At 46.4% G+C, this 15,730-nt stretch overlaps 1 non-coding gene across 1 annotated transcript; it reads left to right on the forward strand.

Annotated features, from left to right (window-relative positions):
- Nucleotides 1–791: 791 nt before the first annotated feature.
- trnal-uaa (transfer RNA leucine (anticodon UAA)) lies at nucleotides 792–874 on the forward strand. Its single transcript has one exon. It is a non-coding gene; the product is annotated as a tRNA-Leu (tRNA).
- The last annotated feature ends 14,856 nt before the right edge of the window (nucleotides 875–15,730 follow it).

Here is a 15,730-nt window from a genome sequence, read left to right on the forward strand (position 1 = left end):
GGGCTGCAGACCCTGACACTGCGGGGAGAGAATCCCCGACTCCATCCCGCCGCCGTGGGGAACAGACAGCTCTATGTCCGGAGAATAGGGAGGGCCGGGGGGAAGGCACATATTAAAGCGCTGCAATGGACTCAGCTCGTGTGTGTGCACAACTCTCACTGATACCGTCCTCTGGGAACAGTGCGGTCTAAACAGATCAGGTTAGGAGAGAAACACACAGCCCGAGAATGGCCTCTTCCTTCCTGCATTTACTCTGTTCCGGGAGCCGATTCTCATTGAGAAGCGGCGCTCAGATCACCAGAGAGAAAAAAAAACACAATTCAAACTGTCCAAATGAAAAACATAGAATTAACCCGGACACTTCCATTATTAAATTAATTCATCAGTTCTTTAAATTAATTCATCAATTCAACCAGGTCCCCTTAATGTACCGGGATGGTCTCGGGATTTATCAAATCGAAGGCAGCGGGATTTATTAAATTCTGATGCGGGTCTTCCTGTTGTCCCGGGCCGCGTTACCGGCCAGCTCGAGGATTTCAGCGGTCAGATACTCGAGCACAGCAGCCAGATAGACCGGGGCTCCGGCACCCACACGCTCAGCATAGTTGCCCTTTCTCAGGAGCCTGTGAACACGGCCCACCGGGAACTGCAGTCCAGCCCGGGAGGAGCGAGACTTGGCCTTGGCCCGAGCTTTTCCGCCGGTCTTTCCTCTTCCAGACATTTCCACAATCTCACAAATACTTTCACAAAGAATGAATAATTTCCTTAGCATTGATAGCACATCGCCGGCAGTCAGGATGGCCGAGCGGTCCAAGGCGCTGCGTTTAAATCGCTGTCTCCATTAGAGGCGTGGGTTCCAATCCCACTTCTGACAAGTCGTGTTTTGACAGCACTGGAGGCGTTTGGGAGCAGCGGTGAAGAGCAAAGAGAAAGCAGGAAAGAACAGAGACAAACAAAATAACAATGGACCCAAAGATGTTGCATCAAAACATTAGAGTAAGAGGCAACTGAGCAAACAGCAGGGCACAGAAAAGATCAAAAATGTAACCTTTGTTTCGGGGTGGAAGATGTTTCCAATATCCTTAATGAATACATTACTGTCTTCTTAAATGAGGGGGTGATGCAGATATTGTTATTAAGGAGGAGGAGTGTGAAGTATTGGACGTGATAACTTCAGGAGAGAGGAAGTCTTAATGGGATGAGCATCCTTGAATGTGGATAAATCATCAGGACCAGATGAAATGTACCCCAGGCTGTTGAAAGAAGCCAGGGAAGAAATAGTGGAAGGTATGACCATCATTTTCCAATCCCTCACTGGATACAGGTGTGGTGCCAGAGGATTGGAGGTCTTGTAACGTTGCAATAAAAACAAAATACGAGGCAGATCAAGCATGGCTGATCCTTTCGAGTAGAGAAACAGGGCTGAATTCCCTGAACCAGTGCTACAGCTTTCAGAATAGAAGGAGCCTATACAAACCTGATGGGTTCCACTTAAACAAAAGAGCTGGAGGTGTTGACGGTCAGAACAGATAAAATGTGGAGGAGTGTTTGAAGCAGATGCTGTGTGGTTACTGTAGTTGTACTATGGAGTTATTTCAAGGAGGTGATTCTGAATGTAATGGATCAACGTGGACCCGTCCAAGGCAAAGGTTCTAAGCTTCCCTGTGGTCCAGCCTGGTTGAATGGAACTGAAGCAAACAAATCATAAAGAAGAGGAAAAGAAATATAAGGCCATGAAAGCACAGCATTCAGATGGATGCAATACCAGATGGTATGGCAAGAGTGTAAAACAGCAACAGACTGGTGAATAAAACTTTCCCATTGAATGAGACAAGAGAAAAGAAGGGTAATAATAGTGTCAGGTGAGTTGTGACACTATTCACATTCCACCTTGATCTGAATAGGACTGTTGAAGGGAGTGATTGAGAAGAATAGAGGAGAAATGAAAAGAAAGGAGAAATAAACAAAAGGTCTTTTGATTTTAGAATGCTTGTTTTTGGAAATGACAGACTGTAAAGTGTGTGTGTCAGAAGATATAGAGCGAAGTTGGGTATGACAAGATCACAGGAAAGTTGTGCCCTGAGACAAGGTGTGTGTTGACAGGAAAGCTGCTTTCTTTTGCATAATATGTATTTTATTCATATAATTTGTGCAATTACATTGCAAAGCAGTTCAAATTTAATATTACATAAGGTACAATACAGATCAGTTTCCTTCAATAATGTACATGATGTATCTCACTATCCCTGCCTGCACAGGTTATATTTACAGTATTTACATTACACATCAAACATTCTCTGGTGCTAACAGCCCGAGGGGTTTTACACAGGTTCCAGCCCCTCACTGTACGATGGCCTACTAGGGCCTTAGACTGCAGCCTTTCCCCATTGAGTCTCCATGGTGGCTTCCCCAAGCTTTAATGCCGTCCCACAGCACATAGTCTTGGACGTTGCAATGTGCCAGTCTGCAATACCAGGTCATGGACAGCTCTTTGTACTGGAATACCTGTCCCACGGCCGGGCTCGTTCTCAATAGAGATCATTTCAAATGATCATTTCCTAAATCCGTGCTTTCTCTCTCGCAATAAAGAGAACAGGATGTCTGGCAGATTCAGTGTGAGGCAATAACACTGCCGGGTAAAGGCCGCTTTCCAGCTCCAATCTTAACACAGGAGATTGCCTAAACAGCTGCAGTCAGGTGCTGTAAACTGCTGGAAGTGGATGTGTGTGGAAATGGTGATGTTACTGAGGAGGTTTCTTGTTATAGAATGGACTCTGTTTCGGTGGGAATATTACTGAGTGTTAATTGCATCGGGACCATATTTAAAAGTTCCGCCTTTCTAGAAAGCCTTGACTATGAAGGCCGAGTCTGGAAGGGTTTGTGTGGAGAGCTGGGTTTCGGTTCTACTGTTGATAAAGGGTTTGAAATTGGCAGCCCGGAGGAAACTGGAGGTGGAGCTGAAAGATGAGGGGCCGTTCTCTCTCTGTCTGTCACTCTGGATGTCTCCTCCATCTAGCTCTCTGTTTAATCTTCACTCTTGTCTCCTCCCCTCCCTGCTCTCACTCTGCCTTTCTGAGCCAGGTCCGGGTGGCCTGTACAAAAAGGAGCCTGACGGAATCAGTCTCTTTTATTGTGCACTGATTTGAGGCAAGAATCAACATGTCTGGCAGTAAACAAGAGTATGCTCCAGGCTGGCAGCATGTTAGAATCCATGAGGAAAGGCATCATCACCCTCATCGACAAGCGGAAGGGGGAGAGGACAGAAATCAGAAATTGGTGGCCCAATTTCTGCTTAATGCTGACTACAAGATTCTGTCAAAAGTCATAGCCAGTCGATTCAAGTCTGCTCTGGAGTTGGAGATTCACCCTGATCAGACCTATACTATACCAGGCAGGACAATCTCTGATAGCTTTGCGCTACTCAGGGATATGATCACCTATGTACGGGACAGGAGGGTGGACACCTGCCTCATCAGCCTGGACCAGGAGAAGGCTTTTGACAGGTTATCGCACACTTACATGATGGATGTGCATTCCAAAATGGGGTTTGGGGAGGGAATCTGCAATTGGGTCAAACTACTCTACACAAACATCAGTAGTGCAGTCTCAATCAATGGGTGGGAATCAGAAAGTTTCCCGATCCAATCTGGAGTCAGACAGGGCTGTCCTCTCTCCCCTGTCTTGTTTGTTTGCAGTATTGAACCCTTTGCTGAGTCTATTAGGAAGAATGCGAGCATCAGAGGGGTGACAATCCCAGGCAGCGGAGGCACTCAGGTTAAAACCTCCCTGTACATGGATGACGTCGCCGTTTTATGCTCGGATCCACTGTCTGTGCGCAGACTGATGAGCATCTGAGACCAGCTCGAACTGGCCTTGGGAGCCAATGTTAAACACGGCAAGAGCGAGGCCATGTTCTTTGGGAACTCGGCTGACCGATCCTTTGTCCACTTCACCGTTAGGTCAGACTAACTGAAGGTGCTGGGGATATGGTTTGGAAGGGCTGGGACGTGCACCAAAACCTGGAAGGAGCGAGTAGCCAGGGTACAACATAAGCTGAGCATGTGGAAGCAGCGATCTCTCTCCATTATGGGTAAGAACCTGGTCATCAAGGGCGAGGTGCTCACATTGCTGTCCGTGGTGCTGGTCTGGCCCATACCGCATTCCTGCGCTGTGGCGATCACCTGAGCCATTTTCCGCTTCATCTGGGGATCCAAAATGGTCCGAGTCCGGAGGGACACGATGTTCAAACCTCTGGATAAGGGCGGGAAAAATGTACCCAACGTCGCCCTCATCCTTATGGCTACCTTTGTGCGAAGCTGCATCAAGCTGTGTGTAGATTCCCAGTTTGCAAACTTCAAGTGTCACGACGTGCTGAGGTTCTATCTGTCCCCGGTGTTGCAAAGGATGGGCCTGGTCATATTGCCGTGGAACGCTCCATCCAGTTGGACTGTGCCGTACTGCCTATCCTTCATGGAAAAGTTTCTGTGGAAAAACACCTTTGACCACCAATCCATCAGGCAGTGGTCTGCACGGAATATCCTCAAGGCCCTACGGGAAAAGGAGATGGTGGATCCTGTCGGATGGTCCCCTGAGCAGAAGTCCAAAGTCATTTGGCAGAATGCATCATCACCAGAACTTTCAAACAAGCACCAAGATGTCGCCTGGCTGATGGTGAGAAGAGCCCTCCCCGTCAGATCCTTCCTGCACACCCGAAGTCTCACCCCATCCACACGTGGCCCTCGAGGTGGCTGTGGTGGAAAAGAGACGTTGCCCACATCTTTCTTGAATGTGTCTTTGCAAAGCAGGTGTGGAAGAGATGCAGTGGTTTTTGTCGAGGTTCATCCCAAGCAGCTCTGTAGCACAGGAGTCTGTGCTCTATGGGCTGTTCCCAGGGACACACACCAAGATAAACATCAACTGTTGCTGGAGGACTATCAATTCATTGAAAGACGATCTTTGGTCTGCCCGAAACTTGCTGGTCTTCCAGTGCAAAGAGTTGTCCATGACCGAATGTTGCAGACTGACACATTCCAAGGTCCAGGACTACGTGCTGAGGGACGCACTAAAACTTGGGGCAGCTGCAGCAAAGGCTCAATGGGGAAAGACCACAGTGTAAGGTCCCCTCACCAAGCTGAACTGAGGGGCTGGATCCATGGGAAACCACTCGAACTGTAGCCAGAAAAATTTGTTTGCTGTAAAATGTACATGGCATGACAATGAAATGGAAGGGTTGTGAGGCAACTCACTCCTGTATTGAAGGAAACTGATCTCCTTTGCACTCTTTGTATTGTTTGACTTGGTGTTTTTTGGAACTGTTTTGTAATGTATTTTTTTTTACAGATTTTTATGAATAAAGTATATTTTTGAAATTAATAAAAGAAAGTCTGGCAGAGGCAAAGGAGGGAAAGGAGTGGGCAAAGGCGGTGCAAAGTGGCACCGCAAAGTGCTTCGTGATAATATCCAGGGCATCACCAAACCAGCAATCCGCCGCCTGGCTCGCCGTGGCGGGGTCAAGCGGATCTCGGGTTTGATCTATGAGGAGACTCGCGGGGTGTTGAAGGTTTTCCTGGAGAATGTGATCAGGGATGCGGTCACCTACACTGAACACACCAAGCGCAAGACGGTCACTGCCATGGATGTGGTGTACGCTCTGAAACGGCAGGGCCGCACTCTCTACGAATTCAGCGGCTGAACAACTTGACCCTTTCCAGCAAACACAACAAAGGCTCTTCCAAGAGCCACCCACCGCCTCACAGAGAGAGCAGTGACCTGGAAATGGGAGCTGGGATAGGCTGTTTAGAACTGTCTGGAATAAATCTGTGCTGTGTTCGAGATACAAAACTAAAATCCCCAAATTTGACATTTCATTTGCAGCAAGGATGTGCAGTGGATTCGATTTTCTCAACGGGCTGTGTAAACAGTGCCCGAGGCTCCACAGTTCGTTCTTTCCCCCGTCCACACATGCCCTCAGTGAAAAGCCACATCACTCTCCAGAATCACTCATTGTTTTCATAGAATTTCAAAATGATTTCGCTGCAATGAGGGAATCCGGGAGTTTTGCAGCAGCCGTTGAATCGGTCACTGGAACCAGACCCAATTGCGATGTTATTTCCCCCGAAACGGTGTTTCCTGCACTGAAACTGACAGGGTTTGTGAAACTGATCAGTTTCAGCTCAATCATTCAGGGACCTGGAATTCCCGCAGTTTGAGCCCGCGCGATCGAGAGCCCACTTCTGATTGGTCATCCTCTTCCCATTCGCATGTCTTAACCAATTGCCGAGCCTCGAATTAGAAAATACAGCAAATCATTGGCTTAAATTGTCGTCCTGGCAGAAAGGTTGAATTCCAAAAAGCCGCCAATTTCAGTGTTGGGCAGAATCGAATTACTCAACGAATCTCAATAACGAATTGGCAGCACATTTTATACTTTCCCCGATTTTCCTTTCCATCGATTGGGGTGCTAATTCACTCGGGTGCATTTTCTAATACTAACTGTAATCCTCAGATCCATTTAACATTTCAGTAATCCTATTAAATACAAAAGGAATTTTATGATTGAATTTCCATTGGAAGATAGTGAATTAGCACCCCGATCGATGGAAAGGAAAATCGGGCAGAGGATAAAATGTGCTGCCAATTCGTTATTGTGATTTGTTTATATAACTGACCAGGACTGACTTCACCCGAACGCAGCTACTAGCTCCCAGCCCACTGACCGCTCTCCCCACTCTGCAACTCACTTTCTCCCCCTCCTCCCTACTGGCGAAATTCCGCACTCTGGCTGTTCGCTCTCCGCACCCCTACCCCCCACCATGTCCCAGCCCAGCCCACAGTTGCTATCTCTGGCCGTGACACTCGCTCCCACATTTCTTCACCAGGCGCCACCTGTAGAAGCAGGAGGGCCGCAAGGGGTGACGGGGCGACGTAGGAGTGAGTGGCTGAGAGGAGGGAAGCGGCACGGCCTGGAGCGAGTGTCCAGAGAGTGGGGTGGCGCGAAGCGAAAAAACAACTGGCCAGGGGAGTGGGGGGGTGGGGGAGCAGCGAGGTCTGGAGCGAGCGGCTGAGGGGAGGAATCGTCGAGGCCTGGAGTGAGTTGCCGAGGGGGGAGAGCTACAGCTTCAAAATCTCCCATTCAGCCACTTCCTCCAGCCAAGTGGTGGGGGGATGGGGTGGCTAGATACCCAATGACGCTTTATCACGCATGCACGAAGATGGATTTGTTGCGGAAATGTGATGACGTTGGCGCTGCAAAATGACATCATCCCGTGCACGCGCCACTCAATCCTGGCAAGATGTTAAAAATCACTGTGATTTTTTTGGTCTTTTCAGTGCACTCCTCTTTCTTTAGTTGCCTCTTACTTTAATGTTTTGAAGAAACATCTTTGGGTCCATTTTCACTTTACTTGTCAATATTCTTCCATGTTCTCCCTTCACTGCTGCTCCCAAATCCCTCCAGTTCAGTCAAAACACAATTTGGCAGCAGTGGGATTTGAACACACGCCTCCAGAAAACACTACGACCGAAACACAGCCCCTGAGAGCACTCGGCCATCCGAATTGCTTCATGCTTATGACAAAAGCTGAGAAATTATCCATTCTTTGTGAAAGTATTTGTGAGATTGTGGAAATGTCTGGAAGAGGAAAGACCGGCAGCAAAGCTCGGTCCAAGGCCAAGTCTCGCTCCTCCCGGGCTGGACTGCAGTTCCTGGTGGGCCATAATCAAAGGCTCCTGAGAAAGGGCAACTATGCTGAGCATGTGGGTGCCGGAGCCCCGGTCTATCTGGCTGCTGTGGTCGAGTATCTGACTGCTGAAATCCTCGAGCTGGCCGGTAACGTGGCCCGGGACAACAAGAAGACCCGCATCATTCCCAGACACCTGCAGCTGGCCGTCCGCAACGACGAGGAGCTCAACAAGCTGCTGGGAGGGGTGACTATCGCTCAGGGCGGGGTGCTGCCCAAGAAAACCAGCGCTCAGAGCTCCCAGAAAAAGTAAAGCGGCCGAAATGACATCTAATAAACAAAAGGCTCTTTTCAGAGCCACCCACAGTCTCTGTGAAAGGGCTGGTTACTGTCAGGAGGGAGTCAGTGATGGAGTTATAGTAACAGTGGATTGACCTGTTGCACATCTGTCCAGCTGTGTTTTTTAATTTGCTCTGTTTTTCTGCTCACACATCTCTCCCTCTAGTTAATTGCGGAACTGAACTACAGGGTGTAGAATCAACAATTCCCAGGAGCGGGGGGTGAGATTGTGCTGAGCAGCAACGAGCCTCCAGTAATGCTGCTTTCTAAATTCCAGCTCAGCTCTCAGTCCAACAGGCCTTTCGTATTTTAAATATCACAACAGAGCTGAGCGGGGGTGAGCGCAGCCTCAGCCGCACCGAGTCTCAGGGGCTCTCAGGACACCAATCAGAGCCGCCAGGCCTGGCGGGCGTGCAGCAAGGACACCGGGGGAGGGAGGGTGCACCATTAAAGTGATGGTGCAGCACCTCCCCCATCCTCGCCGCCACTTCCCGGTTTCTTCTCCCGTTTTTCTCAACATTAAGAAGACGCTTTTGCTCTGGACTACACTGGTTATAAAGTAAGATCCAACTTTGTCTCTGAAAGTGATGAATAGCAGCAACAACAGCAGAATCCAACCCCTGCACTTACATGTGAACTTGCTGATGTTGCAGCAGATTGAATGACTGAGTGAATCCCTTCCCACACACATGGCAGGGGAAAGGCCTCTCCCCAGAGTGAGTGTGTTGGTGTTTCAGCAGATCATTACTGCTTTTAAAGCTCTTCTCACAGTCAGGACATTGAAAAGGTCTCTGATCAGTGTGAACAAGTTGATGTTCAGTGATGTTGGATGACTGAGTGAACCCCTTCCCACACACGGAGCAGGTGAATGATCTCTCCCCAGTGTGAACTCACTGGTGTTTCAGCATGTTGACTCTGGCTGGGTTCAGTTCTACACTCACTGGTTCCTCTCTCTCTCTTCCCCTGAAGGTGCTGATTCTGACTGTATGTACGTGCTCTCTCCCCCTCCGACCCTCCCTGTCCAATGTAGTATCTCCAAGTTTTGGTGATGCGCTCTCCCTGACCTGTCTCCATTTCTCCTTCTTATACAGACTTGCCCTGACTGTCACTATTTCATAGAATCATACAGCACAGAAGGAGGCCAATCGGTCTTTTGTGCCTGTGCTGAATCTGTGAAAAAAATGATGCAATTAGTCCAACCCCCTGCCTATTTCTCCATAGTCCTGGAGAAATTCACTTTGAAATATTTGTCCAATTCCTTTATGAAAGTTATAATTGAATCTCTTTCCAGCACCCTGTCAGACAATTCATTCCAAATCCGAATCTTTTACTGGGGAAAAAGATCTCTCCTCACCTCACCTTGACATTTTTGGCCAACAATCCCAGCTTCACCACCCTGTCCAGAGAACTGAAACCCCTCATCTCTGGTATCATTCTCGTAAATCTCCTCCGAACTGTCTCAAAAGCTTTGATGTCCTTTCTGAAACCTGGTGCCCAGAACTGGACACATTACTGCAGCTGAGATCGAGCCAGCGACGCCCACATCCCACGAACGGATGAAAAAACGCTCCCTGCTAAATCCCCAATTCTTATCCATTTACAGACGCTCCTTGCCCAGTCCCCAAATCTTATTCATTTAGAGACGCTCCCTGCCCAGTCACCAATTCCTATCCATTTACAGACGCTCTCTGACCAGTTGACCTTGCTGGTGGGCAGTTTCGGGAAGCCTCACAGGGAAAAGCTTCACCGCCACCCGCAGGGACACAAACGGGATTGTTCCATCCTATTGTGGCCTTGACGCCCTGCTCCAGCTGTGTGCACCCGCTACGGGCGCGGTCTCCCTGCACTTTGTTAATATTCCGCTCCAGCTGCAGCTGGAGCTCAGCCACTACCGCGCCTGCTCCTGATCAGAGACAAGGCAAATTCTGGAGCGCAGAGCATTCTGGGTACCACAACTGTCATTAATGCCAATCTCTGACATGATAATCAGGATTTATTTCCTACATTTCATTTCCTGGTATGTTAGTGCGTGTTTTCTTTTGTACCGGTCGGTGCCTGGGAGGAGAGAGTCAGCTTCACTTTGTAGCCATGAATTTCTGGTGTGAGAATGTGGGTTTTTGCTCTGTATGTTTCAGTTTTTGGTTTGTGACTGTTTCTGCTATTGCTATGTGAGTTAACTTTGTGGAAAGAGATGCAGTGGTTTTTGTCGATGTTCATCCCAAGCAGCTCTGCAACACAGGAGTCTGTGCTCTATGGGCTATTCCCAGGGACGCACACCGAGACAAACATCAACTGCTGCTGGAGGACTATCAATTCGGTGAAAGACGCCCTTTGGTCTGCCCGAAACTTGCTGGTCTTCCAGCGAAAAGAGTTGTCCACCACCGAATGTTGCAGACTGGCACATGCCAAGGTCCAGGACTACGTGCTGAGGGACGCACTAAAGCTTGGGGCAGCCGCAGCAAAGGCTCAATGGGGAAAGACCACAGTGTAAGGTACCCCCACCAAACTGAACTGAGGGGCTGGATCCATGGGAAATCCCTCGAACTGTATCGGAGAAATTTTGTGTGCTGTAAATGTAAAAATGTATATGGCATGACAATGAAATGGAAGGGTTGTGAGGCAACTCGTGATTGTACAGAAGGTAGCTGATCACCTTTGCACTGTTTGTATTTTTTGACTTGATGCTGTTTTAAACTGTTTGGGAATGTAATTTTTACAGATTTTTATGAATAAAGTATATTTTGGAAATAAAAAAAAAATGTGAGTTTCACCAAATATCTTTCAACAACTTTTATGTGAACATCAGCTTTTGTCCAGATCTATCAGTTTCTGATATAGAGTCATAGAGTTATACAGCACAGAAACAGGCCCTTCAGCCCATTGTGTCTGTGCTGGCCATCAAGCACCTCACTATTCTAATCCCATTTTCCAGTATTTGGCCCGTAGCCTTGTATGCTATAGCATTTCAAGTGCTCATCTAAATACTTCTTAAATGTTGTGAGGATTCCGGCCTCTACCACCTCTTCAGGGAGTGCGTTCCAGATTCCAACCACCCTCTGGGTAAATTTTTTTTCCTCAAATCCCATCTAAACCTCCTGCCCCTTACCTTAAATCTATGCCACCTGGTTATTGACCCCTCCGCTAAGGTAAAATGTTTCTTCCTATATAACCCATCAATGCCCCTCATAATTTTGTAAACCTCAATCTTATCTCCCCTCAGCCTTCTCTGCTCTAAGGAAAACAACGCTAGCCTTTTCAATCTCTCTTCATAGCTGAAATGCTCCAGCCCAGGCAACATCCTGGTGACTCTCTTCTGCACCCTCTCCAGTGCAATCACATCCTTCCTATAGTGTCGTGCCCAGAACAGTACACAGTACTCCAGCTGTGGCCTAACTAGCATTTTATACAGCTGCATCATAACCTCCCTGCTCTTATATTCTCTGCCTCGGACGATCTGTATTGGCCTGTAATCTAAGGCTTTCCTCCTCACTATTGACGACACCACCAATTTTCATGTCATGTGTGAGAAAGGGTTTGATTCTATCCCTATCAGTATCCGTTACATGCATGTGTTTTTAATCTGCACCCCCTCTGTTTTATTCTCTGTACTTGTCAGCCTCTTGTAGGTGAGTCTGTGTTTTGCTCTTTATCTGTCAGTCTTCGAAGTATGAGCCTGGGTTTGTACCTAATTTTCTTTGTACCTTGCAGGATGGATATTGAAGAGAGGTTTTTACACATTAACTGCCAAATCCTGATAAGTGATTTTTGGGTTTCACACAGTATCTGTCAGTTTCTTGTCTAGGACTGTTGGTTTTACTCTGTCCCTGGCATTTGCTGGTTTGTTCGTGTGGGGTTTACACTGTACCTGTCAGTTTCTCATGTGTGAGTGTTGGTTTCACTTTGTATAGAATCATAGATCACAGAATACTTACAGCACAAAAGGAGGGATTCAGCTCATCGTGCTTGTGCTGCCTCTCTGCACAAGCAACTCAGCTCATGCCACATCCTCATGTATTCCATGAAAACCTGATTTTTTATCCCTTCAGATAATTATCATATATCCTTTTGAAAGCTATGGTTGAATCTTCCTCCGTTGCACTCTCAGGCAGTACATATCAGATCTTAACCATTTGCTGCATAAAAAAGGTTTTTCCTCATGTTGCCTTTGGTTCTTTTCCCATTCACCTTAAATCGGTGCCCTCTGCTTACTCAGCGATGAGTAATATTCCCCATTGCTTTCTCAGCACTGATGGATTGTGAGGTGGGAGACAGCCAGAAGTCCCACTGAGCCGCACTGACTCCCAGCTGAAAAAGAAATTAGATAAAGTTCAATCTTTCACAGCGAGATGCTGCAGAGAGTTAAGAATGAAAGAGAGCATTTCTCATACTGTTGTTGAATTTCATTTGAAGCACTCCTTGTACTCTCTGTTAATGAAGCCTAAAAAATGGAAAAACTAAATGGCGCTCAAACTCACAACCCTGAGATTAAAAGTCCCATGATCGACAGACTGAACTGAATATCTCACTTCTACTGTACCTCTGTTTGGATGGATGCAACTGTATGCTCCAATGCAAGGGCAGCTTTCAAACCCTCCCATGGGTCCACACGTCAGACTACGTTCCATGTTGTAAACTCAAGCAAAGAAAATCTGCTCACTTCCAAAACTATCAGCAAGTTGAAACTGATTACGATCAACATCATCAGAGGTCAGAACTACCTGGTGAAAGAAGACTCCCTGAAGAAGAATCCACAATTATTCAAAGGCATCGACAAAGTGAAAAACAAGAAAATCGATGAGTCAATCCAAGCTAAACAGAAACACTGAAGAATTCCAATCCAGACAGAACACAATTAGAGGCATTTTTTGCATTCAAAGCTGGGCATTAGTATTTAATAGTTGATATATAATTTTGAATATATTTGAATTTCTTTATTCATTTGGCACTGCTGAACATGAAGCAGTCTTAAATCATTTAATTTTTTTTTGTAAAATCTGACTTACCAGATTAAAATATTAGATCAAGGGAGAAATTTCAAAGATTACTGGACCAGTAATCCAGAGGCCTGGTCTCAAGATCCAGTGACAGCCAGGACGTCAAGGCGGGAAACACTCCGCACTAGTCTGCAGTGAGCGATTCCATCGAAGGTAGAGCACAATCTCTTTAAGATAAGAATGTATATTTTATAATAATTAATCACTCAAGACCTTCCTGGTCTCTGCATCTCAGCTGCTCTCTGGATAAACTTGCAGAAAGTATTTCAACCTGTAAAGCAGGAGTCCAGGGAATGTATGATGATATTTTCTAGCCTTCGGGCAATATTTTAATCAATACAGTGTGGGACAACCTGTCTGGGCTCAACGCCATGACTTTCTCTTTCACTAGTGACCTAACAATCACTAACTTCTATGGTAACAATCTTCAGCTCATCACCTCCGGTACGTAGCTCTAATCTTAATGTACATTTAAACAACCTTTCAAGTCCAGTTACAGTTTTTGTTGCCTTACCTGCACAAGCTTAAAAAGTGAAAAACGGAAGCAAGTTTAACTGAACATTCTGGTGGTCAGTTCGGGCACAGGAAAAAAATGAAAGGACTCGGAACAGGTCGGATGTGGTGCTGTCAAGCTTGGGTCGGGTTTCATTTGCTGACCCGAGCAGGCCTTTAGTTACTGTTGCAAACTTATATTCCCACTTGACAATCTGTATGTTTTGTTCATTTCAATTGTGTCGACAAGCTCTTTGAATCCAGTTCCCCGGTCCTCAAGCAGTCTCAGTTTGGAAATCGATTCCGCTTTCTGGAAGGCTGAAAGCAATCGATGACCTTAAACTAAAACTGGCAATAGAAACGGGCTTGTCTGGGATTTGAACCCAAGACCTCTCACATATTAATCACTTATACACCCAAAGCGAGAATCATACCCCTAGACCAACGAGCCACAGTTGGCATAGCTTTTATTCGCTCCTGTGGAATTTCACTGGCACCCACAGCCAATCATGCATTTTTTTCAGATCAAAACAATATCCGACAAAGCTGAAATAAAAACAGAAAGTGCTGGAAATACTCAGCACCTCTGACAGCATCTGTGGAGAGAGAAACAGAGTTAATATTTCAGGGTTTTCACCTTTTGTTTGAGCCATCTTTTCAGACTGCTTCTGTCCATCCAATATCACGTTTTACTCTATCCACATTCTAAGGGTGGTGCAGTGGTGAGCACTGTAGCTTCACAACTTCAATGACCCCGATTCAGTTCTGCATACTGTCTGTGTGGAGTTTGCAAGTTGTTTATGTGAGCTTCCACCAGGTACTCTGGTTTCCTCCCACAACGAAAGACTTGCGGGTTGATAGATAAATTGACTGTTGTAAATTGGCCCTAGGGTAGGTGATAGGAGAAATGTGGGGATGTGGTAGGGAATTCTGGGTTAACATAGGATTAGTATAAATGGGTGGTTGATGGTCAGTGCAGACTCAGTGGGTCAAAGGGCCGATATCAGTGCTGTATATCTCCATAACCATTCTCTGAGCAAATGCATTTTTCATGAATTCCTCATTTCTTTTATTAACGACAATTTTATATTTCCGGCCCTTGCTTCATACGATACCACAAGTGGAATCATGTTTCCATCAACCCGATCAAACCCCTTCACTATTTCCTCATATTGCAATGTTTCTTTCACCCTGACAGACTGTGGAGTTTCTGCTGCTTGATTGCAGTTCTTGCTTCCCGCCAGTAGATGTCACCTCACACCAATATAGTGAAGTTTACAAATCTGAGAGGGACACAACAGGAAATAATTGTTCACATTATAGTGAATGTGTGGGATTCAGAAATAATAGGAGTGGAGACGAGTTATTATTGAATTTGTCAAACCAAGCATATGTTATAATGTTGTGTTAAATCTGTCACTCTGTTGTCTTGATTCTGAGAGTGACATAGACTCATCGAGTCATTGGGTCATTTGTGGGATAGAAGGAGGCCATTTGCCCCATCGAGTACAGGCCAGCTCTCCATGGAGCGATCCAGTCACTCCCACTCGTCTGCTCGATCCCCCTAGCCCTGTAAATTTATTTCCTTCAAATGCCCATCGAAATTCCTTTTGTAACCAACGATTGTCTCCACTTCCTCCGCCCTCGGGGGCAGCGAGTTACAGATCATTACCAATCACTGTGTAAAAAAGTTCTTCCGCACATTCCCCCTGCATCTCTTGTCCAAAACCTTCAATCTGAATCCCCTAGTCCTTGTACCAATAGTTAATGGGAACAATTTTTCCTTGCCAACTTATCTAAAACTGTCAGAACCTTCGACACCTCTATCAATTCTCCCCTCAATCTCCTTTGATACAGGAAGAAAAAACCCTGTTTTTCTAACTTAACCTTGAAACTAAAACCCTCCATCCCTGGAACTATTCTGGTAAATCTCCTCTGCATCCTCTCAAGAATCCGCACATCCTTTCTAAAGATTGGTGAGCAGATCTGGATGCAACACTCCAATTGGGGCCTAACCAGAGTTCAGCATAACAACCCTGCTTTTGTACTCAATGTCTCTAGTTATAAACCCCAAGATCCCACATGCTTTGCTAACCACTCTCGCAATATGTCTTGCCAACTTCAAAGAATGATGGACATGTACTCCAGGTCCCTCTATTCCAGCACACTCTTCAGAACTGTAGCATTGAGTATCTATTGCCTCTCCCTATTCCTTCTGCTAAAATG

This window comes from Heterodontus francisci, unplaced genomic scaffold (genome assembly GCF_036365525.1).
Source record: "Heterodontus francisci isolate sHetFra1 unplaced genomic scaffold, sHetFra1.hap1 HAP1_SCAFFOLD_337, whole genome shotgun sequence".
Taxonomy (NCBI): domain Eukaryota; kingdom Metazoa; phylum Chordata; class Chondrichthyes; order Heterodontiformes; family Heterodontidae; genus Heterodontus; species Heterodontus francisci.